This window comes from Lissotriton helveticus, chromosome 1_1 (assembly GCF_964261635.1).
Source record: "Lissotriton helveticus chromosome 1_1, aLisHel1.1, whole genome shotgun sequence".
Taxonomy (NCBI): Eukaryota; Metazoa; Chordata; class Amphibia; order Caudata; family Salamandridae; genus Lissotriton; species Lissotriton helveticus.
The window spans coordinates 1,090,591,484-1,090,613,810 of NC_136057.1; positions in this window are offsets into that span (position 1 = coordinate 1,090,591,484).

Genomic DNA, 22,327 nt, shown 5'->3' on the forward strand with positions numbered 1-22,327 from the left:
TACTTGCACCAACCTTGGTGAAATACTTACAAACTTTGTCCTGAATCATACTGCATGAACTGCATGTACCAGAATGCAAAGGGGCGATCCGGCGGGGAGGGTAGTAGTGTGCTCCCTCGCTGTTTCCCGCCCTCAGTAGGTGTCCTGTAATCAAGGAGGTACGTGTGAAACTACTGCGTAAGAGTCACTAGATGATGGATTGGACGGAGGTGGAGGGAGCAATCCTTACCAAGGTATTAGTGTCTGTTCTGAATGGCCGGACCCGCAGGATATTTGGGGGGCAAATCTAAAAGGAAGGGACAGGAGTCAATTGTATCCTTAAATATTGCTATGGCAGGGTGATAACGGGTACCTACATCAAGCTCACCGGGGTTAACAATGCACAGCGTGGCAGGTAGGGATGACCGTCACGAAGAAGGAGGACCTGTAAGGAGAATTAACCATTAGCGCAGGGGACCTTACAGGAGCTTATGGGAATTGTCGTCAGCGTTCAGCGCAACTACACACTTACCGAGAAAGTTCTCGGATAGAGTCCATACTGCGCGTTCCCGGCGGGTGAATCAAAGCTCGACGTGCAGTGAAGTGAAGTGGCAATACGAATTAAATTAATAAGGGCGGCGGTCACGTGATCATGGTCATGTGGTTGGCCAGAAAAACTAATTGAGTAAAGAGGGAGACATGAGGGCCATCTTAGGCTGGTGTGGTAATAGAATTAAAATCATGGAAATAATAGAGGTACAGATTTGTAGACTTAAACAATAGAATTTACCAACAATAGAACTTTTTTTTAAAACAGCATCTTCAAGGGCAATTATTTACAAGAGTCAATATATAAATGGAGGGCAGAAGCAGTTACATTGCGTGGCAAGCACATTTTTACAGAAGAGAAGTCCAGTCCTTTGATAGCTGGCATCCACAATCTAGTGGGTTAGATATGGTAATCAAAACTTCATTTCTGGCTAACCTCAGTGAGAGGTCTAGTGCATTGTGATCACTGTCTATTCTTCTATTGACAGTCTTGTCCGAAATGCAAGGCCATATTCTAACATCCACCGGGAAGTAATCTATTAAACTCAGACTAGATGCTCAGTTGAAGGTGGATTTCCCATCCTTGTCTGAGTTTGTCCTCCCATTACATGCTCGTATAACCTGATTCACTGTTAGTGTATTCATTTAAATTGCTAGGGGAGACCATGTTTTAATGGGTCAAAGATTAAGATTAGGAATAGCCTAGAGGCTGTCTTCTTCTGAGAGGAAAGCACAGCAAGAAACATCTAGTGGCTCAAACTGGCACTTAAAGTCATTACCAACCATTTAAACAACATATGTGGTTAGGTTTGCCACATGGGAAGCAAGGAGGCTTAATAGGGGGGATTCCAGTTTACTGTTTGAGGGTCGGAAATAAAAGTTATATATACTAATGGGAAGACCGGAAGGGAATTTGATGGTAACACACAATATGTCTTTCGATATCTCCTCTATACTAGGCACCAAACAGCCTGCATGCGTACCCACCCTGGTAAACAAACCTCCTGATGGTCTGTCCCAGGCCTCTGCTACAGCTACAATACCTAAAGAGACATACCCCGGCCAGTCTATGGGAGAACAATGGCAAGTTTCCTGAAATAGACATATGTCATACTGATCAATAAATGATTCCCATTCTGGGTTACCAAGTTTAGAGCCAATTCCCGCCACATTCCATGATACTAACCCTCAAGGTAGGTTTCCTCCCAATTATCTGACTAACTGCAGGTTCTCCTCTGTTAACTAGTATAGCATCTAATGTATTACAAAGTTGAGGAATTCCACTCTTTTTATATTCAATCATTTTTGATCTAGAGTGGGTGAGATTACATGATGTTGCAAAAAGAAGAAAAAGCCTGACTTTCAAATTCTGAATTACTATCTAAGTTATCAGACAGTTGATTCCCAAATGGCACAATTTGGTGATCTTTTCCTTGGTGTTCAGTTCCTTCCCCCCAAAAGGAAAAATGACCCCCGTATTGAATCGGGGAAAATGTAATCTGTCCCTTCATCTTCCATCAACCCACTTGGTCAAGGGGCCCAAACCTCTTACAAACAGGAACATCGAATGTATCATGGGTTTGGAGCCGGCAAAAGTCTTGCAATGTGTCACTTGGGATGCTGATCTTTATATTCCTGTCAATGGGTTTATAGAAGTATCCCAAAGGGAAGAGAGTTATTCTGGAGGGCCCCTTATTCCCTGGACATCTGTGAATCTGGGGTTGTAGCAAGTTCCAAACCACTTCTGGGTCTCTAACGTTCATATTAATACAGTCTCCTTCTGTGTCTTTCATCCCCTTCCCTATCTAACTTACTCTACTAGTAAAGAGGATACTGTCAGCCAATGCCATTGGAAAATTCTTGTGCAGCCCCAACCAATTTATGCACTTGTTTTTAAGTTCAGGGAATGTTTCCCTGATTTTCGCAAGTAGACCACTTGCAAGTTCTTCCACCCAGCTGGGGTTGAATGGTTTCTCATTTCCATCCCAATTCCCTTCATCAATATGCTGGTTTGGATGCTCTCTTTTACCTGGCAGGGTGATCTGGGTATCTTTAAGCTAGGACTCAAGCACCTTGAATAATCTGCCTACGAACGCCTAGCCGCTCACTACTATCTGTGTACTTGTTACTTCCTTATCCATTGTGCATTTTACAAGTAAAAATTTTGAATTCCTGTGGCTTTCCTGATGAAGGCATCCCACACGCCAAAACGCGCATAGGCTTTAAGAAGACCCATTATTTAGCCACCGGATTTAAAAGTTTATTCCTTGGATGCACAGTGTATTTTCTTCAAGCCTTTATTTGAAAGTTTGTCATTATCATTCTTTCATTGCTTTTTGCAAACACACTAATGTTTGTCTATTGTAATCTCTGCTAGTTGTGTAAGTCGAGATGTTATAGGTAATGGTCGTGCACTGCGTCGATTAATCCTAATATTTAGATTTAGACTCTAAATATTAGGATTAATCGACGCAGTGCACGACCATTACCTATAACGTATATTCAGTACCTATTCATAAGTCGGAGCACGCGATACAGAACCATACAGTACAAAGAGATCACACACCTCACAGAAATTAGAGTGGAAACGTTCGCATTTGCGGAAGAAGCATGTTCATGAATGTATTCCTTGATACATGAAGAAACCACGGAATATGCAACCACCAAAACCAAAGAGCAACACATCAAATAACTACTGTACCTGACAAGAAAGGAAATAAACCAACGCCTACATGCGAGCACCATGATCAGATACCATAAAGCCCAGCGGATTCCGAGAGGCCTCAGAATATCCCTTAAACCATCACTTTGCAAAAACCCAAAACAATTCACAGACAAATGGTACGCCATTTTAAACAAGTGCAGCTTGGACCTCATACTCTTAATAATAGAGGAACTCTCAAAAATATTGGAAGAACTCAGAACGGATATAGATAAAAACCAAACAGGAACTGGAAAAACTAATCACACCTGAGGAAATGTCTACAATCTTGGAGGACATCAACAACCAATTAGTAAAACACACACAGGAGGTCAATGATAGAAAAGTTTGAAAGTACAGAAGAGATACTATTTACTATAAATTGGAAGAGGTATATACATGGGCAGTCATATATGCGAGAAAGAGGCAGAACAAAACATACACGTCTCAGACGGATACATCATCTACAGAGAGTGACACGTCAACTACCCACAAACCATGATCGGCCAGTAATCAAAAGTCACAGGAAACAGCCAGTACATCTTCCAATGTGCCTTTTTTAGAAAGAGGCCACAAAGAAAGGGGAGACCCAGGAGGGGACAAGGAAAAAGAACAAGACAGGGGACCCCCTTAGACGAGGACTGTAACGGCCAAGAAAGACAAAACGAAGAAACAACTGAACTAGTAACCGTGGAAGACAATCTAGTTCTAAATATCTCCAAATGTTCACTGAATGAAATACAGCTTGAAACTCTTCAGAAAGGCACATCATATGTGCCCACTGCCCATACAAATACGCTAGAAATGGAAGTCAGCTTGTTCAAGCTATCAAGGAAGATAAGATTAAGACATTTCTTTGACAACGTTATAACAGATACACGCCAAGAGGAAGAGGATCAATTAAAGGGATTAAGATCGAGGAGCACATACATGGCTCCAATGATTTACAAGACCATAGAACTATTTGAGCAATTATGTAAACAAGACATCAACAAATTGAACACACAAAAAGAAGCAAACATTCAAATATTAAAAAGAAAGAACACGGAGTATTAAAATCCATGAACAGCAACGATCAAGTGGTGTACCATAAAGCAGACAAAGGGGGAGCCCTAGTAATACTGGATAAATCCTACTATGAAACAGTAGTAGAAAACCATCTGGAGGATGACAACATTTACATGCAATTGGATTTTAACCCCACCCAGGAGATCAAGAGAACCTTACAGACAATACTACAAGCGGCTACGGACAGAGGAGTAATAAAAGAAAAAGTCAAACAAATCCTCACCCAAGAAAACCCAGTGAGCCCTAGTTTTTATATGGTACCCAAAGTACACAAAAACGTACATACCCCACCATGCCGACCGATAGTGTCGACCAGAAGAAGTATCCATGAGCCAATCGGGAAATTTCTTGATAAATATTTACAACCTAGTGTCACCGAACCAAATCCTACATTAAAGATAACACAGACTTTCTCAACAAATTATCCACTGTCCAAATAACAGAGAGTCAAAACATCATCATGGCAACCATCGACGTGAAAGCGCTATACACATCCATACCACACAAACAAGGTATAGAAGCAGTGGAAAAGGCGTTACTATCTAGTGAGTATAGAGAAGACATGAAAATATTTCTAATGGAACTACTAGAATTCACCCTGATGCACAGGTACTTTACATATAACAACAAATGGTACCTACAAAAAAGCGGAACATCAATGGGCAACTGTGCAGCTCCAAAATATGCCAATATACATATATGAGTATATTTGAGGAGACACATACCTTGGAGAAAGAAGCTTGGAAATCCCACATCCAACTATATGTCTGCTTCATAGACGACATATTTGTAATTTGGGAAGGTTCAAAAGAATCACTACAAAATCAGATAGCACAACTCAATCTGGTGGATGAAAGGATTCAATTCACATGGGAAATCCAGGAAGAAACTATCCACTTCCTGGATGTGGAGATCATGAAAAAACCAACAAGATTCGCAACGAATATTTTCAGAAAACCTACAGACAGGAATAACATCCTTAGATATGAGAGTTATCATCCTCCATCACTAAAGGAACCTTTACCTTACTCCCAACTACTAAGGGTGAAACGAGTAGTCTCGGAACCCGAACAACTTAACATTCAAAAACAGCTAATGATATCCTGTTTTAAACACAGAGCATACCCAGATAAAACCCTACAGCAAGCATTAAGTAGATCACAAAAAAAGTTGAGAGAAGATCTTCTCAAAACACGGCTTCAAAGACCAGAAAACCGCATAACCAGTGTCAGCAAATATTCCAACATGAGTATTCACTTCAAGAGAATAATCAAAAGACACTGGGTCTTACTCAGAGCTGAACCTGACTTCAAGAACATATTTACTAAGGAACCCTTATTCGCATACACCAGATCGAAAAACATTGGAGAAATGTTGAAACAATCAACAGCAAGCCAAACGCTGAGGAAATACACTGGCACTCAACCATCCCAGAACTGCAGTAACTGCAATAACATCATGAGGGGTAAAAACATCATACACCCCACTAGATGAACCAAAATCAACCTCAAAGTCAGTGCTACGTGCGACACCACGAATATAATCTATATGTTAAAATGCCCATTCGGCAAAGCCTATGTGGGTCAAACAGAGAGAAAATTAAAAACCAGGTTAAACGAACACAAGAGTAACATAAGGACAAAAATGATGAAATCCACAATCGCTACTCATTTTATTGAAGCACAACACCAGATCAGCCAACTAAGAGCATGCATATTAGAAACTGTGGAGAAGAGAGAAGGCACGGACAATAAGAAAACTCTTCTAAAAAGAGAGAATCACTGGATTTACTACCTCAACACAATGAAACCAAATGGACTGAACGACAGAACTGAATTTTTATGTTATCTATAATTAATGTCCAATTGAACTTTTTTTACTAGTAGACTGATCATGCTACTGATGTATGGCCACCACATACAGAAGAACACACAGCATATTAGTCACCAACATTTGCACCCCGAACAATACACAAACACTTCCAACACGAGGCGAGGTTATAACAAACAAGCAGGGTCGGCCCCGGTCAGCATCTGAAACGGGAGACCGCCTGGTAACACCAGGCTCTACCTTTTAAAATAATGTATTTTTTTCACATTCTCAATAGTTCAACTCCCTTACGCAGTGTCAATCAATCAGTGAAAGTCCACCCTAGCGTTTAGTCACACACAGCGTTATTGAACAGTTTAACGCTCACTTAACTAACTGCTACTATTCAACACGTTTTTTTATATTTGAACACTTTATTAACAACACACATAGTGAACAGGTGTAGGACCTATCGTTTTAAAAGAGATGACAGTGTCATAACGTACACACGTACCGACGCTGGAGAGAACAGCGCGCGAGCACTGGTCATAGAGTGAGTAGAGAGTCCAACACGCCATTCACGGTAAGATACAAACTCGGCGTTTGACATTAATACGCGGTGAAAGTAGCTATTAAGGAGTTATGGAACACATTTGAGATACACTACGGGAACTAGTGAGAAAGGGCACCGGAAGGATCATCTATTGATATAAAGCACCGCATAAGAAGCACGCGTAAAGCGTGTAAATTAACCCACACTAACAGTAGACGCCTAGCGATATAAAGACCTTCTGATGAAGAAACACCATAGGCTGAATCACGCCAGTTATTAGGAAACCCAAGGCAGCCTACAGCAATAGCCCCAAGAAAGCAACACAGTTAGCAAACGAAAGCCATCACAGAAATAACGTGGCAACGTCCAAACAATAGACAATGCGTAACAGCACACCGGGGGGGTGGAGGCATATTGTAAAGGTTTCCACAAACACTTGAACATACGTTATTTGCTTTACAGTTTTATCCTCTGATGAAGGCGCACACACGCCGAAATGCATTGGGAATAAAATGGATGTAGTGCAAGCTATACTACATGGAATGAATAATGATGCATTAAGAAATACAAAAGTGAATCATTTGTTGTGAAACGAACATCTGATATGAATAAAAAGTAACACTTGAATACAAAAAACAAAGGAGCAAAGAATCATTTGTGTATATTTGATGTTTAGCTGGTAGCTCAGCAAATCATCTAGTGCCGGGGGAGACAGACCAAGAATCCTTGGGGCTGCTACCTACAGCAATAAGTCAAGATGTTGTCATATGTCTGCACTTGGAAACTGTTGAAATGTGTATTAGGATGTATTTAAAGAATTTTGTATTAAATAAATGAACTTTTGATGACTTCATGTGTACACGAGTCCCTAATATCATGTCTGTGTTTTACTGGTTCTGAAAGATGCTATGGAAATATAGTTCCCTAGGGTTTTTTCCTCAATTGCATTATTTCCCTGCCCTGGGAATTTACATTAGTAGCAGGGGGTCCTTGTTTTTCGACTTCAACAGGTAGGTCAAAACAGTTAAAATCAGTATACATCTCCACACGAATAACATAAAATTTCGGCACTGGTTGATAACAGCCATGTGATCCAACTCTAAAGATGGATTGGGTAAAAACGCATAGTCCCCACAGCAGTGTTCCAAAGTCATGTACAGACCAAGACTCAGTGGTGAAATGTGTGAGTCAAGAAACAATAAGGGAGGGAGGGGGAAGGGAACATCAGGCGACATTCACAATAAGCAATAGAGTGTGCTAGGTGGTCACAGTTCCCCTCCATTCTGTCTTCTCAGGATTCCTCAGAGAGCACCTGTAACTCATGCAGGAGCTCGTCCAGCTCCAATGCAATGGGAACTTTGCGCCAACCTCTAACCTCCTATCTACGGAGTGCCACCGATTTAGGCTTACTACATTTTAGAGTGCATACAAACCAATAAGGAAAACCAGGAAGGTGGGCATCTTTCCACTTCATGGAGATAGCTCTTCTAGCTATGAGTAGTGCCAGATCTATAAATCGGTTAGCAGCGATTCCTGCCTGTTTATGTCTATATAGCCCCAGTAAACCCACTTCTATTTTGCATAAGTTGTCCTCCCCTTGGTGATGGTCAAGGAATTCCACAGCAATTGCCCTTCTGAGCACATCCAAAACATGTGCGCCATTTTAGCACTGTTGGTAGCCCTCTCAATGTGAACTAACATTGCAGAAGGAAACTTGCATATAAAACACACTCTGACCGCCCCTCCCCCCAAGCGCACTGCTGCTCAGGATGCAATAACCCAGCAGTGCATGTCAGTCTCAGCTACCAACAACATTGCAGCACCCAGCTGCTCCTTGACAACAATTAGCTCATGATACGTTGTTTTGGGGTCACGGTGGCCCTGTGCTGGATGGCGGGTGCTCCTCCGCTGGGTGAGTGTCCTTTGCTAGTTTATTTCTGTGTTGCCTTCCATGCTTTTTCATGTTTTTTCCGTTCATCCTTGAGACTGGGAGCCTGGGTTCTTGGGGACCATTGGGTAGCGGTGGCCACTGTTCTTCAGTGCCAGGATGCCCTTCTGGGTGTCTGTGCTCGTCAGGTTTCCTGATTGTGTGCCCTATTACATGCACTGCTTGACGCGGAGTTGGGTCCATCTGGACTGGTGCTCACTTCGGTGGCACATATTCTAAATTGGATCTCTTCAGTCCTGGTCGGTCCTGGTTGATGTGGCCTTCGAGGGTCCGGGGGTTGTGGGCGGCTGCATGTCTGGTTGGGCCGGACCTCTATTTGCACCTGTTCTTCCATCGGGCTGCTTCTGTGGCCTCCGGGTGGACTTTGGCTTCTGCTCTTGTTCTTGGAGTCTGTTTTTTCTTGCATTGGGCTGCAGCGGTGGCGTCCCCTCCTCCTCCTGCTCCATGACGCAGCGGGAGTCCATTGCACCCTCCTCCTGGTCATTTTTCTGATCACTTCTTGGGGGTTGGGGCTCAGTTGCCCCTGATGGGTCGCTCCAGTTATCGGTTGTTGGGCTCCCGGGTCGGTCCCACGTGCTGTGGCTCTGTGGTTGAGCTCCTCCCTTGGGTGGCTGTCCCCCTTTATCTGGGTTTGTATGGCCCCCGACTGTTCATGTCTGGTTTCTCTGCCCTGGTATGATTCTTCCGTAGGGTTGGTTTTGGGCTCCTTGGGCTAGGTGAATGGCGGTGCTCGCCCGATCTGCCCCTTTGGGGTCCTCCTCATCTAGTTGGTCCCAGTGCTCTGTGGGGTTTCCCGACTTTGCCTGTTCCCATGGGTGTCCCTTCTCTTGCCCTGGTGGCTCCCTTCAATACCTGTCTACCGGTACGTCTGGTGGTCTTTGTCTTCTGGTCTCCCCTTCCTGGGTGTTGGCGGCTTTTTCCGCCTGTGGGGCGTGCATGGGTACCCTGCCCATGCTGGGTCGGTTGGTACGCTTTTTTGGCAGTTTTGTCGTCTGCCTTCTGTTGACCGGTTCTTGGCTTGTTTGGGGTTTGCCCCTGCCCCGCAGGGGCTTCTTGTTGCTCTCCTGGGCGATTTAGTCATTGCCTCATTCTCCAAGGGGGTTTGCCCCTTTGTTTTATTGGCAGGGTGGTGCTGTCCTTTCCTCGGTCACTTTCTTCCATTCCTGTGCTGGCTTTTTTTTCTGCCTTCTTTTCCGGGCTTTGCTCTTCCTCTGGTCCCTTTAATTTTGTGGGTTCTGGGCTTGCTGTCCTGGCCAGGACTTTTTTCCTGTTGGTGGGGCTGGCCTGGGTGCTTCTTGATTGGTTTCAGCTCCTATGGATGGTGGCCATGGGTGCTTTGGCTCGGGGTTCCGTGTTGTGCCTCTGTGGGCGCTGGTGCACTCGGTTCTTGGGGGTGCTGGTTCTCCCAGCTCTCTTCCCCGGTCGGGGCCCGGTGCTCCTTGTGCGGTTTGGTGTCCTAGAGCCTGCGGGCTCGGGGTTGCTCCCTGGGGGTGTTGCCTTTTCACGGGCTCGTTCCACCTGGCTCTTCTGTCTTTCTCACTTTTGGTGTGTTGCTGCCTGTGGCCTTGCCTCTGTGGTAACTCTGGTTCCTGTCGGATCTCCGTTATTTGGCTGGGTCGGTCCTAGTTGCTCGCCTCGGCGGCTCTTTGTCCCATGTGGAATGTTGCAGGAGTCCCTTGCGCTGAGCTGTCTTGCTCGCTCATTCTGCTTTCCCCTTACTTCCAGGTTCATTATGCTTTCTTGTGCATGAGGTCACCTGGTGGGCGTTTGCCTCCCTGTTTGGGGCTTTGCCTTGGTCCTGGTTCTTTTTCTGCTCTTCGGACTCCGTGAGCGGCCTTGTGGGCTTTTTGCTTTTTGCTGTTGGTTGCCCTTAGTGGACGCGTTGCTTTGTTTTAGTTTCCTGTGGTCTGTTTTGCCTTGCACCTGACTGAGCTCTGTCGTTGCTGTCGTGCTCCTCTCCCGGGGATCCACTGGGCGACTGTGGTCCGTGTCCCGCCTGTCTCTCCTTGATGGTGGGGTTTGGGTGACCTTCATTTTTGTGGGTGGGGTGCTGGTTTCCTTTCTACACCTCTGCCCTTTCTGGCGGCTCTTGCCGGTCTGCGTTGGTTCCTTCTGGTTCCTCTGCTTTGGCCCTCAATCGCCATCTGGCCTGGTGGGTTTTGTTTTCTTCTCACCGGTCATTGCTTTGGGGGTGGTTCAACTCTATCGCTGTTGGTGGTCCACCGTGCGGTGTGGATGGGCACCGTCGGACTGTGTCTCTTGCTGCTGTGGCTTTTTTTGTTGCATCACTGTGGTGGGGTCGCCCTCTGTTTCTTCAGTACTCTGTTTAGGGTTTTGCTCTCCTCTCGCTTTTGGCAGTCCATTGGGCGGTCTTGGTGTGTTTGGATCGGCTGGCTGATTTCTGTTCTGGAGCCTGTTTGCTGTTGCATTTGGCTCTGTGCGGTCTGGTGCTGTGCCTTTTTCTGCCCTCCTTCGATCTTGGTTGGGCGGATTTCTGGAGGCGCTTCGTGTCTCGGGGGTTTGAGTTTTCGGCCCTCCCCTTGCCTTTCTATCCTGGGCTGGTTCTTCCTGCAAGTGGTTGCCTCTCTTGGGTTGTTCTCCACTCGTCTGGTCTGTTGGGTTTGCCCTCTTCCTTGGGTGTCCCATTCTGGTCTGTTGGTTTCTTGTAAGTTTCCATTAAACCGCTTGGCTTTGGTATGTGCTCACTTTGTTAGTCATGTGGCGAGGAAAACTTACGAGGAGGTAATGACCCGGTTACTTACCGGTAATCTTCATTACTCCGTGTATAGTCTTCCTCGCCACATGAGTTCTCATCCCTCTCTCCCTCTCTGGCTCTCGGCTTTATGTCGTGCTTGGTAGTTTCAGACTGATTTGTTGGGCAGGCCCGCCTCTTATAGAGGTCAGGTGGTAATGGGTCCGCCATATTGGGAAGGGATGGGAGGCATGGGATGCTGAGTGCAAGCCTGTAGGAAATGGGGTGTTGGACCCGGGCCTTATGGCTGGTTCATCCCTGAACTTTTTGCTTTTGATGGCGTCCATGATTTCTGGCTTGGCGCACTTTTTTCCCTGGGTCCCAGAGCAAAGTGCGTGCGTGGAGTAAGGTTGGCCTGCCCTCCCATAGGAATGCATGGGGAATGTGTGTGTCCCTGGTAGTTCCTGATGGGTGGGGAGTGCAGGCTCGAGTTTGGTATGTGTGAACTCGTGAGAATGAATGCTGCGCAATGGTATGTGCGGCTTGTATGTGTCTAGTAGGGAAGTGCTACTTCTGGACATTGATGTGTGTGTGCAGTGAGGGTGCTGGAGCGTGATTGGCTGGAGCTGGCTGGCATGCCAGGCTCCAGGAAGTCTGGATGGGTCTGCCCGGTGGTGAGTGTGAGATTAGCATGAGTGATGTGTGGAAGGAGTGTACCTGTGTCCTGGATGGGCTGGGTTTTTCCCCACACAATGCTGGCTCCGCCCCACTGTGGTGTGTCTCACGACCCTAGCCCTGCCACTGAATAGAGAGGGTGGTTGAGCCCATCAAGGGTGCTCACAAACCAGCTGCGACTGGTTCTGCCCCACCCTGCACCTACAGACAAAGGATTTTCTGTATAAAAATGGGGCTGTGTCCCCACATAAGTTGTTCTTTTCCTGATCCTAATTGAGGGGGGCTGCTGCTGCTGGGGCCAGGAGGAACCGCCACTTGGACTGCCTCCCTGCCTGGAGGGCCAGTGAGCTGGCCCCTGGCCCAGCCTTGCCCCCCCTGCCTGCCTAGGAGGACTCTTGCTGGGCTTGTTGGCCCCTAGCGCCTGGGAGCGCTTTGTCTGGGCCTCTAGCGCTTGAGAGCGCGTTATTTCCCTCCTAGCGCTGAGAGCGCTTTAATTTTATCTCTAGCGCTGCGGAGCGCTTTGCCTGCCTAGCGAGTGCCCACCTTGCCTATTTGTGATTAATTTGTCCTCTGGCAGGTGCTCACCCTGCCAGGGACCCTGCCGCTATTTTTGATCTCACCTCGAGGGAGCCCACCCCTCGGTGAATTCATTCCCCACCTACGGAGCCGGAGACGGGCCGCCGCGCTGCCCGCGATGACCCGGAAGCTGCAGGGGCGACCCGGAAGTCCCGCCCCCGCAGCACAAGGACGAGAGTAGGGTGGTGGAAGGTGCAGGCGGGGCTCCGTTGCCAGGAGGAGAGCCCCGCCGCCCACGAGAAGAGAGCCGCCCGCCGCACGAGCAAGAAGACCGGCGAGAGCACAGAGGAGCGGGAGCTCTCTGCTCTCCATCCCGCAACTGAGCCGGTGAGTGAAAGCCGGCTGGGGGGTGGTAGAGTGAGGCCACGCACCCCGCCGGTGCAATCTCCACAGAGCGGCCCCACTGAGCAGCTGAGAAGGCAGGCAGGGCTCCGGTGTTGAGGGAGATCCCTGCGCTGCCTGAAGAGAGACGCGGCTGTGTTTCCCGCCCCCGCCCGACACCGGTGAGTGGAGCCGGGGGCATTGGCAGTTTCTGAGTCCCCCGAGCGGGACTCCAACTTCATTGGGGGCATTCTTGGATTTAGGGTCCCCAGAGGCTCTGGGGGCATTTTAGGCCACAGCGAGTCCCCCGTGAGGGACTCCAACGAGTGCCAGTTGTCCTTCGAGCCCTGAGAGGGGCTCACGGCGCCACAGTGGGTTGGCGAGCCAGAGAGGCTCAAGGCGCCCTAAGTGTTCCTGGGTCCCCCGAGAGGGACCCCACTGCCCAGTAAGGCGGCAGTCTTGTTTGTGGAGCCCCGAGAGGCTCCAGGCCATTATTTGGATATTTTGAGCCCAGAGAGGCTCTTGTGCCCAGTCGTTTTGAGAGCCCTGAGAGGCTCTTCACGTGTTCCTAGGTCCCCCGTGGGGGACCCCACTGCCCAGTGAGGCAGCAGTCTTGTTGGAGAGCCTGAGAGAGGCTCTGGGGCACTTTCATTGTTTTAGAGCGCTGAAGCTCTATGGTGCCAGCATAATTGTTTTGCAAGCCTAGAGAGGCTCAGGGGCACAGTTGTTCTGGAGAGTAGAGCCTGCGAGGCTCACAGGTGGTTCTTGAGCCCACGAGGCTCCAACGTTGCCCTAACTTAACCTGCACCAGTTGCCCAGCACTTTGTGGGCAACTGCCACGTTTAGGCCCCCTGACTGTGGGACACAGGGCGTCCTAGCCCTAGAGAGGACAGTTGGCCTAGGGACTGCCACAGGTTGTGGCTCATGTGGGTTTTGCGCAATTGCTTGTGCTTGCACCTCTGAATGTGTTTTTATGCGTCACGTGCCTTGTTTCTACACCGCTGAATGTGTTTTGATACATCATGTGTTTTATTTCCCTACACCGCTGAATGTTAATGCATCATGTGCAATGTGCCTATGCTTATACCCCTAAATGATGGTGATTCTTAGGTGGTTGTTTTTCTCCTAGTACAGGTGTTGCTAGTGAGGTTTTGGTTCCCTGCGCAATATTCCTAAGGTGGTTAGGGTTGTGTAGGAGGTACTTACCCTATACCAGTAATTACTGGTTGTGTGCTAATTTGTGCTACATTTGCTAACTTGTTCTAAAAGTGTTCTATGTGCTAATTACTATTCCTAAAAAGTGATGATTCCTGACAGTGGTCCATGTGGCCCTGTCTTGTACATATCCCTTGTAAATTCTGCCCGTGCCTGTTGGCACAGTGTAACAATATGTGTGTTTTATCTAATGTATGATTATTATAATACAAAGGCTATTTTTATATAACCTTGTGTGGAGTTTCCTTTGTTGTGGGCTTTGGGAGTTGTTGCTGGGTGCCCGCGCAAACACTTAACCTACATAGCCTCCAAGTTTAGCCTGGCTGCTCGCGTCACGTTACCTAGAGGGTGAGCAGGGGTTATCTTGGTGTGTGACTCCCTTGCCCTGACTTGGGAATGGTGGTCTCTGACTGACTTTGGCGACAGCCCTGGCCAGCCAGGGATCCCGTTTCCAACATTGGTGGCAGCGGCGGGATCCGGATTTGTGTTTGCGTTGTACCGCAGTGTCAACAGGCCACACTACAAAGCTCTGCATTTTAGATAATTACATGTTGGGGATTATTGTCCTTTGAAGTTCTAGTATTTCTTTTCCAAAGAGGGTCTAGTACATTTTTCCCCTGCCCTGCTCCCAGAGTTTGGTACCTGTGTCACGTGTGGTCAGGTTGAGAAATCAGGGGTGGTAAAAACTGCCTTACCGGCCTGAGGGGCGGCGTGTGTGGATGAATGGTGTGTTGCCTGGACAGATGAGTGTGAGTTCTCTTTGGTAGGGAGCTTGCTGAAATACTTTGAACTGTGTACTCGTGCTTCAGCTCTGACAGTTAAGTCCCCTGTGTTGCCCGTGTCTGTGAGCATCCTGTCAAGATGGAATCTCCTTTTAACCTCTGTGGCCTGTTTAAGTACAGTGTGCATGAGTTGGTACGGTTTTGTGAGGAGAGAGACATCCCAGTGAGTGAGTCAGACACCCTGTCCTAGCTTAGGGATAACCTGATCCTATGGCAGAAGGATGACTGGGAACGTGAGCACAGTGAGAGAGAGAGGGCCCGGGCCGCACGCTGTTAGAATTGGGGGTCTCCGGTTGGCGCAAGTAGGTACTTGTGACAAGCAGGGACCCTCTCCTCTAAGTCAGGGCAAAGGATGACCCTTCAGAATTACCCTTGCTCACCCTCTAGGTGCGTGGCGTGAGCAGCCAAGGCGATTCTCCAGGCGTTAGTCAGTTAAGCATTTGTAGACACACACACAGTAAAATATACCAATCCCCCCACAAATGGACACCAGGCTGTGAGTATATAAAAATACGCTTCTTTATGTAAAATATATATATCTCTTAGGTCAGACTTATCACAAGATCAAATAACGGTTCTGTATGCCCACAGGTTGTAAATAGGCAAGCTCTCTTTTAGTTATAGTTCAAAAATGCACTGTTCTTCTCTTAAGTTGTATTCCACAATGTTCTCTTGATTCTTTGTTTGTTTCTGCACTCGGGTGCGCTTTAGACGGGTGAAATCCCGACGCCCTGCCAAGTCTCACGCTTCCCGCGTGAGACGCGATCGGCCCGGCCGGGTCTCTGACAGCTGATGGCCCTCCTGGTCTGCGGGACCCCCTCGGGGGGGAAACACCGACCTCAGAGCTGTCCAGGTGGAGGGGAGGCCCACGGACCCAGCGCAGCCCCAGTCACTCGGTCAGGGGCTCTGGTTGCAGCCTCGTCTCCCCGACAGCTAAAGGATTCCAGCGGGAGGGGCTGGAGCGCTCTTCTCAGCGCGGAGCTGCAGGCAGGCACACAGAGCGGCGCGAGTCAGCGGAACAGGGGCGGCTCGCACCGCGGGTGATATTCACAATTCCTGGGCCCTTGCAGGCAGGCTGGCAACCCTAAAATCAAGGGTAGAAACAAACGTTGCGGGCCCCGAGCCCGTTGACGGTCTCGGTGGCGGCTTTCCTCCGGGGACAAAGGCGAGGTGCCCAGCGGCTCAGGCAGAGCGGGGCTGGCACCCGAGGCGTCCGTCCAGGTCGGAGGTCTGTCCCCTGGGTCTGTTTGCGTCCGGTGGGGATTTCTGGCGGGAGGGTGAGGCACAGCAGCGGGCCCTCTTAGGCGGTCAACACAGCGATCTCCTCAGCGGGGGGAGAGCGGCTCAACGGAGCGGAGCTCTTCCTCGGCGGGGACGAGGAGACACAGTCGGTCACGGCCTCAGGGAGGGGCTGGGGGGCACCACAGCAGTGAGCCTTCCAGGCGGTCAACACAGCGATCTCCTCAGCGGGGGGAGAGCGGCTCAACGGAGCGGAGCTCTTCCTCGGCGGGGACGAGGAGACGCAGTCGGTCACGGCCTCAGAGAGGGGCTGGGGGGCACCAAAGTCACAGCTCCGGCAGTAGTAGATATCCCGGTTAATTACCGGCAGACGAGCAGAGGCAGGTTGAGCCAGATGGTCCTGTGGCTCAGGTCAGGGGGCAAGCTCAGTCAAGCCCTTGGAGAATGTTTAAGCACAAAGCAGCAAAGTCTTTTCTCATCAAGTCTTTTCCTCTCCTTTCTCAGCAAGGCAAGCAGCAGGCCAGTTCTCCCAGCGTCTCTTCTCCTTCTAGTCGGGCAGAGGTCCTTCGTGGTGAAACAGGATTCTGATTTACAAGGAGCAGGGCTCCTACTTTTATACACAGTTTCTTTTGTTCTCACTGGCCAGGGGGGCCTCTGCATAACTGCTTCAGTCTCTGAGTACTTGTTGTGGGTACTTATGACTTCTGTATTCAGTGTGAGGGCAGGCACATCAGCCGCTCCCCAGGGAGGCGGAGCCGGCATTGAGAGGGCAGGAGTGGCCTGAGTACTTTGTTGACAAGCTTCGGTCCTTCCTGGGCCAGGTGCAGGCTGAGTCATCAGTCGCTCCCCAGGAGGGCGGAGCCAGCATTGTGGAGGCAGAGCACAGCCTGATGCATCATTCAGGGGAAACTCCCACCACCCATTAAGGGGTCCTCCTGCTAATCACTACCTGTCAACTCCCAGCCCTGTCACTCACACACACCAGACAGTCAGATCCACATCCAAGCAGAGGCGGGCTGAAATGGTTAGGCAAGCAAATGCTAACTTTCTAAAAGTAGCATTTGCAAACACAGGATATTAAAATAAACTTTACTAAAAGAAGTATTTTATTATTCTGAGTTCAGGCATACTAAACATGAATTTCTACCATGTTCCCTGAGCCTGCTGGGATTATAGAGTGTAATAATTCCAGCAGCCCATCTGGCCTAGAAGGGAACTGGTAGCCTTACAATAGTGAAAAACGAATTTGGCAGTAATTCACTATTAGAACATGCCACACACATCAGGGCATGTTCTACCTTACACTTACAATGCACCCTGCCCTCAGGCCTACCATAGGGGTGACTAATATGAAGTTAAGGGAAGGTTTAGGGGCTGGCAAGTGTGTGCACTTGCCCAGCCAGGGTGACAGTACCAGACTGCACGCAGGTTCTGCAATGGCAGACCCTAGACACATTTTAAGGCTGCTTCTGTGGGTGGCGCAACCAGCGCTGCAGGCCCACTAGCAGTATTGGCATTCACAAGCCCTGGCACTCCTGGTGCACTTTACTGGGGACTGACAGTAAATCCAATGAACCAATCAGGTATATCAATCACATGTACACTTTACAGTAGGGAGCACTTGCACTGCGGCACGGGTTGGCCGTGGCGCAGTGCCCTGAGTAGCGGACACCAGCAAAAACATCTGAGGCACAACAGCAAAAAGTGGAAGGGAAACTCACGCCAAGGTGCCAGGTCTAACACGTGTCCCCTCCAGCTGAAATGTGGGGGGAACTACCCTTCCCCAGGGAGTTCCACATCACTAAGGCGGAAAAACCTGGACAGACCGTCAGCGTTGGCGTGATCTGTGCCAGGGCGGTGTTCCACCGTAAAGTCCATACCCTGTAGGGAGATGGACCACCTCAACAGTTTTGGGTTCTCACCCCTCATCTGCATCAACCATCTGAGGGGCCTGTGGTCTGTCTGAACCCGGAAGTGAGACCCAAACAAGTAGGGTCTTAGCTTCTTCAGTGCCCAGACCACAGCAAATGCTTCACGCTCTATTGCACTCCACCTACTTTCCCGTGGCAGTAACCTCCTACTGATGAAGGCTACAGGGTGGTCCCAGCCCTCCTCAGTCATCTGTGAGAGAACAGCCCCTACACCATGCTCTGAAGCGTCTGTTTGCACTATGAATTCCTTGGAGAAATCAGGAGCCAGGAGCACGGGTGCCGTGCACATGGCAGTCTTCAGGGTGTCAAAAGCCTTCTGACAGGTGTCAGTCCAAATCACATTCCTGGGCTGCTTCTTAGAAGTCAGCTCTGTCAAGGGGGTCACAATAGTGCCATAGCCCTTGACAAACCTCCTGTAATACCCAGTGAGCCCCAGGAAGGCTCTCACTGCAGTCTGGGTCTTGGGGGGTTCCCAAGCCAGGATGGTCTCAATTTTGGGTTGCAAGGGTGCCACCTTGCCACTCCCCACTTGGTGTCCCAAGTACACCACGGAACCCTGCCCAATCTGGCACTTGCTCGCCTTGATTGTGAGGCCTGCCTTGCGCAGGGCCATCAACACTTCCCAGAGGTGCCGCAGGTGTTCTGGCCAGGTGCCACTGAACACTGCGATGTCATCCAGGTAGGCGGCACTGAACTCATCCAGCCCAACCAACACCTGGTTGACCAACCTCTGAAAGGTGGCAGGGGCATTCTTCATCCCAAATGGCATAACCCGGAACTGGAAATGCCCATCTGGTGTGGAGAATGCGGACCTCTCCTTTGCCCCATCGGTCAAGGCGATCTGCCAGTACCCAGACGTTAAATCAAACGTGCTGAGGAACCGGGCAGCCCCTAGCCGATCAATGAGCTCGTCCGCTCTGGGGATAGGGTGCGCGTCAGTCTTGGTGACTGAATTGAGTCCTCTGTAGTCCACACAGAACCGGAGTTCAGGTGTGGCTCCCGGCGCAGCAGCCTTTGGGACCAAGACCACGGGGCTGGACCAAGGACTGCTGGAAGACTCAACCACCCTAAGAGCAAGCATCTTGGAGACCTCCTCCTTGATGCAGGCCCGGACCCTGTCAGTTACCCTGTAAGCCTTATGCTTCACAGGTAAGCTGTCTCCTGTGTCCACATCATGGACGCACCAGTCTGTGACACTAGGAACCAGGGAGAACAGGTCTGGAAACTGCCCCAGCAACTGGCGGCAGTCTTCCTGTTGCTCAGGGGTCAGGGTGGGTGAGAGGTTAACTCCATCCACTGACCCATCTTTCTCACAGGCCACTAAGAGGTCAGGAAGAGGCTCAGACTCCTCTTCCATTCCATCATCAGTGGCCAACAGCATGCCCACTTCGGACCTTTTCAAGTGGGGCTTGAGGCGGTTGACATGTAAGACCCTTAAAGGATTCCTGGGCGTCTTCATGTCCACCAAGTATGTCACTGAGCTCTTGCGCTCCACAACCTCAAATGGGCCTGTCCACTTATCCTGAAGTGCACAGGGTTCCACTGGGGCCAAGACATACACCTCTTGTCCAGGCTGAAGCTCTACCAGAGTGGCATTCTGGTCGTACCACCGCTTCATCTCCTCCTGGCTAGCTTCCAGATTTGCCTCAGCAAGTTGTCTGAAGCGCCTGGTTTGGTTTCTGAAGGCCAGCATGTAGCTATATACATTCTGGGGAGGTTTCCTGGGAGATTGCTCCCAGCCTTCCTTTACCAAACTCAGTGGTCCTCTCACGGGGTGACCATACAGCAGCTCAAAGGGGCTGAACCCTAGAGACTTCTGTGGCACCTCGCGGTATGCAAAGAGCAGGCATGGTAAGAGGACGTCCCACTTACGCCTCATTGGACCTTCCAGGCCCATGATCATGCCCTTTAGGGTTCAGTTGAATCTTTCAACCAACCCATTTCCTTGGGGATGGTAAGGTGTGGTGAACTTGTAGGTCACACCACACTCTTGCCAAAGGGACTTCATATACTTGGATATGAAGTTGGTCCCTCTGTCGCTCACCACCTCTAGAGGGAACCCCACTCTGGAGAAAATTCCCATTAGTGCACGCCCCACCACGGGGGCCGTCACTGTCCTCAGAGGGATGGCTTCAGGGTACCGGGTGGCATGATCCACCAAGACCAGGATGAACCTGTTGCCCATGGCTGTCTTGGGGTCCAGAGGCCCAACAATGTCAATACCCACTCGTTGGAATGGAGTACTGACTACAGGGAATGGTTGGAGTGGAGCCTTGTTCTTCCCTCCACTCTTCCCACTTGCCTGGCAAGTTGGACAGGTCCTACAATGAGCATCTGAGCTCTTGTGCATTTGGGGCCAGTAAAAGTGGGTGACAAGCCTGTCATAGGTCTTGTCCATCCCCAAATGTCCTGCTAACGGCACATCATGAGCCAGTCCCAGTAGGAAGGCTCTGAACTTCTGGGGTACCACCAGCACACGGGCTGACCCAGGTTCAGCAGTCTTAGGCTCGGAATACAGGAGGTCATTCTCCCAGTACACATAATGTGTTTTGGCCTGAACACCATTGGCCTGGTCTGCAGCCTGCTGCCGCATACCCACGAGAGAAGGGCATTCTTTCTGCTCCTTGCAGAATTCCTCCCTGGAGGGGCCTCCTTCTTGCTGCCAATGGGTCAGCTCAGGCAGGTCCCCCAGTTCAGCAATCTGTTCCCCTGTAGGCTCCAGGGCATCCCCCTCAAGGTCTGCTTCCTCCTGGACCGTGGGAACAGGAGGGGCCGGTTTCCCGCGCCCCCTGCGCCTTCTCCCTAAGGCCGGTTCCTGGGCCTCTCCTTCAGGTCCCAGGACTTCTTGATCACCCCTACTGGCTGCCATTGACCGGGTGGTCACGCACGCCCAGTCAGGTAGACCCACCATCTTCAGGTGAGTCGTTTTCTCCACCTTTTCCCAAGGGGAGTCCTCCAAGTCATTCCCTAGCAAACAGTCAACAGGCATGGCGTTCCTCACACAGACCTGCAGAGTACCAGAGACCCCCCCCCACTCGAAGGGAACTTGAGCCATCGGACACTGACTCTCTGAATTATCAGCATTGATAACCCTACAGTAGGCATGGGGTACAACCTGCTCTTGAGACACCAGGTGATGCCTCACTGCAGTCACACTGGCTCCTGTGTCTCTAAGAGCCTCAGCTTTCTTACCATTGATGGTAACCACCTGCCCATATTTTTTAGTGTTAGAGGGCAGGTAGTTGGTAGGGACCATCTCACTGTCTCCTAGTGAGACTAGGGTCATCTGAACAGGATCTCCACCCCCCGGGACCATCACTTCTTCTCCTAAGTGAACACTGGTCACTTGTCGGGGCGGAGCACCAGTGGGTGCTGGTTTTCCAAACAGGCGACACTTGGGGTCACTGGCTATGTGCCCCGGGTCACCACATTTGTAACAATTGAAGGGCCCCTTTGGAACAGGTCTACCTGTCGGGGCCCCATTCTGCTTTGGGGGTGGGGGAGGCTGAGAACCCTTCTGCTGGTTCCCTTGGGGATTACTTTGGGGGCCTTTAGGGAACCCTTTCTGTTTACCCCTGTCCCCCCCACTCTTCTGCTGGGGACCCTGCCCACCCTTGGCGGAGTCTCCCACTGGACCCTTGTGGACCCTGGTGCTGAGCCAGCGGTCCGCCTCCTCAGCAAGCTTCCTCGGGTTGGACAGCTTGCTATCAATCAGGTGCTGGCGTAACTCAGGAAAACAGTTATCAGACAAGTGCTCCCATGCAATTAAATCAAAGAGACTTTGAAAATCATTCACCTTGTTACCCTTCACCCAACCATCCAGGGCTCTGCAAAAAAAATTCACATACTCCACATACGTAGTCCCAGGACGCTTTGCACACCCCCTGAACCTCTGTCTATATAATTCAGGGGTAAGCCCATACCTGGTCATTAAGGCCTCTTTCATGTGGGGATAAGAAATCTGTTCTGCAGTGGGCAAATCTAGCAGGGTGTCCCGCCCTTCGCTAAGGAACCTTCCCCACAACCCCGCTCCCCAATCTTTCTCAGGGACCCGGTGGGAGGACATGGCTACCTCATATGCCCTAAACCACTGTCCTATGTCATCCCCCCTAAAGAATTCTTTAACTATATCTTTGGGGATGTACACCTTGGACTCTACCTGCACCGGCGTTGTGCTGCCACCAGAAGGAGCTGTTCCCAAACCTCTTTGATCCAACTCCTTCATTCTCAGGTCATGGTCCAGCTGGCGTTGCTGTGCCTCCATGGCCAATCTTTGCTTGTCCATTTCC